The sequence below is a fragment of the Schistocerca serialis genome, unplaced genomic scaffold, assembly GCF_023864345.2.
Source record: "Schistocerca serialis cubense isolate TAMUIC-IGC-003099 unplaced genomic scaffold, iqSchSeri2.2 HiC_scaffold_1203, whole genome shotgun sequence".
Classification (NCBI taxonomy): domain Eukaryota; kingdom Metazoa; phylum Arthropoda; class Insecta; order Orthoptera; family Acrididae; genus Schistocerca; species Schistocerca serialis.
In genome coordinates this window covers 87,501-90,000 of record NW_026047407.1, presented here as the reverse complement: position 1 = coordinate 90,000, position 2,500 = coordinate 87,501, and positions in this window count along the sequence as shown.

Genomic DNA, 2,500 nt, shown 5'->3' with positions numbered 1-2,500 from the left:
CATCCAGGGCATACCACACTGCAATCCAGCTCTTATAGGGAGACGACACGTAGCTGAGTGCACAACATTTGGACCGCATGGTTCGCCGTTGTTGGCGCAGTCGTTGTACGGTCACATGTACCACGATGTATCATTCAGTACATGAGGACCAATGTGCAGTACAGTGTGTGATTTGGACGTACAACATCAGCGGACAGTTGACACAGGCCGTACCACAGCGTAGGCTAAGTGCTTCGCCATGCGAATGCCAATGAACAACTGCAAATGCCAATGAACAACTGCAAAGGGCATTGAGCATGTACGTCCTGCTGCCATCCACATTACAGTGTATAGCTGCAAGGTGTTTAACATGAAGCGATACACTGGGGACCGGGCAGTGCGAGTAGCAAACTATATTGCGGGGGTTGCAGTTAGGCAACACTACACTAATTTAACGCGTCGTATGACAATTACAGAGCAGGTTAAGGCCCAACGTGTGTTGGGTTAAGGCCCAACGTGTGTTGGGTTAAGGCCCAACGTGTGTTGGGTTAAGGCCCAACGTGTGTTGGGTTAAGGCCCAACGTGTGTTGGGTTAAGGCCCAACGTGTGTTGGGTTAAGGCCCAACGTGTGTTGGGTTAAGGCCCAACGTGTGTTGGGTTAAGGCCCAACGTGTGTTGGGTTAAGGCCCAACGTGTGTTGGGTTAAGGCCCAACGTGTGTTGGGTTAAGGCCCAACGTGTGTTGGGTTAAGGCCCAACGTGTGTTGGGTTAAGGCCCAACGTGTGTTGGGTTAAGGCCCAACGTGTGTTGGGTTAAGGCCCAACATAGGTTGGGTTAAGGCCCAACATAGGTTGGGTTAAGGCCCAACATAGGTTGGGTTAAGGCGCAACATAGGTTGGGTTAAGGCGCAACATAGGTTGGGTTAAGGCGCAACATAGGTTGGGTTAAGGCGCAACATAGGTTGGGTTAAGGCGCAACATAGGTTGGGTTAAGGCGCAACATAGGTTGGGTTAAGGCCCAACATAGGTTGGGTTAAGGCGCAACATAGGTTGGGTTAAGGCGCAACATAGGTTGGGTTAAGGCGCAACATAGGTTGGGTTAAGGCGCAACATAGGTTGGGTTAAGGCGCAACATAGGTTGGGTTAAGGCGCAACATAGGTTGGGTTAAGGCGCAACATAGGTTAGGTTAAGGCGCAACATAGGTTAGGTTAAGGCGCAACATAGGTTAGGTTAAGGCGCAACATAGGTTAGGTTAAGGCGCAACATAGGTTAGGTTAAGGCGCAACATAGGTTAGGTTAAGGCGCAACATAGGTTAGGTTAAGGCGCAACATAGGTTAGGTTAAGGCGCAACATAGGTTAGGTTAAGGCGCAACATAGGTTAGGTTAAGGCGCAACATAGGTTAGGTTAAGGCGCAACATAGGTTAGGTTAAGGCGCAACATAGGTTAGGTTAAGGCGCAACATAGGTTAGGTTAAGGCGCAACATAGGTTAGGTTAAGGCGCAACATAGGTTAGGTTAAGGCGCAACATAGGTTAGGTTAAGGCGCAACATAGGTTAGGTTAAGGCGCAACATAGGTTAGGTTAAGGCGCAACATAGGTTAGGTTAAGGCGCAACATAGGTTAGGTTAAGGCGCAACATAGGTTAGGTTGAGGCACAATATAGGTTAGGTTGAGGTACCGTATAGGTTAGGTTAAGGTACAGTATAGTTTAGGTTAAGGTACAGTATAGTTTAGGTTAAGGTACAGTATAGTTTAGGTTAAGGTACAGTATAGTTTAGGTTAAGGTACAGTATAGTTTAGGTTAAGGTACAGTATAGTTTAGGTTAAGGTACAGTATAGTTTAGGTTAAGGTACACATTGTTGTATGGAAAGGTGTAATGGGGGGGGGGGGGGGGCGGCCGGTCGGTTTGTTGATTGTGATTATAGTAAGTGGATGCCTGCGGCATCATCTGATTTGCCACGTCAGGATGCACCTTTGGCTCATGACAGGCGGCGCTCCGATTCCATGCTTGTGGCAGACCTGTGTCTTTCATTCCTGCCATTGTTTGTGTGCTGTGAGAGGAGGCAGTATTGTGATGTTGGGTGCACCCCTGTGTAGGACATGTGTGGGTGTTGGTGGCTTAGCTGAGCAATGGTGGTTGTCGGGGGGGTGGGATATTCCGTTTTCTGAGTGGACCTCCCAGTCTGGTTATGACAGTGTGGATTGTCTCATGTGGCGGAGAGGATGCACTGGGTGTTGTTCCATGCTGGTGCTTACATATTGTCTGTGTGCGTGTTACAGGCGGAGAGTAGTGCGTGATAAGAGTGTGTGGCTGCCGTGTGGTTGTGATTGTGAGCAGAGTCTTTCAGCATGTATACGGACAGTTGTATATATTATCTGTATTCTGATGGGTCTATGTATTACTAATCAGCGCCGTGTATACGTTTAATCCGGTTCCAGTCGAAACTGTTGTATCTCTGTACATTAGTGACACGGCGAGCGCGCTATGTAGCTACTCGTCTCGGCAGCTTCCACCGGTG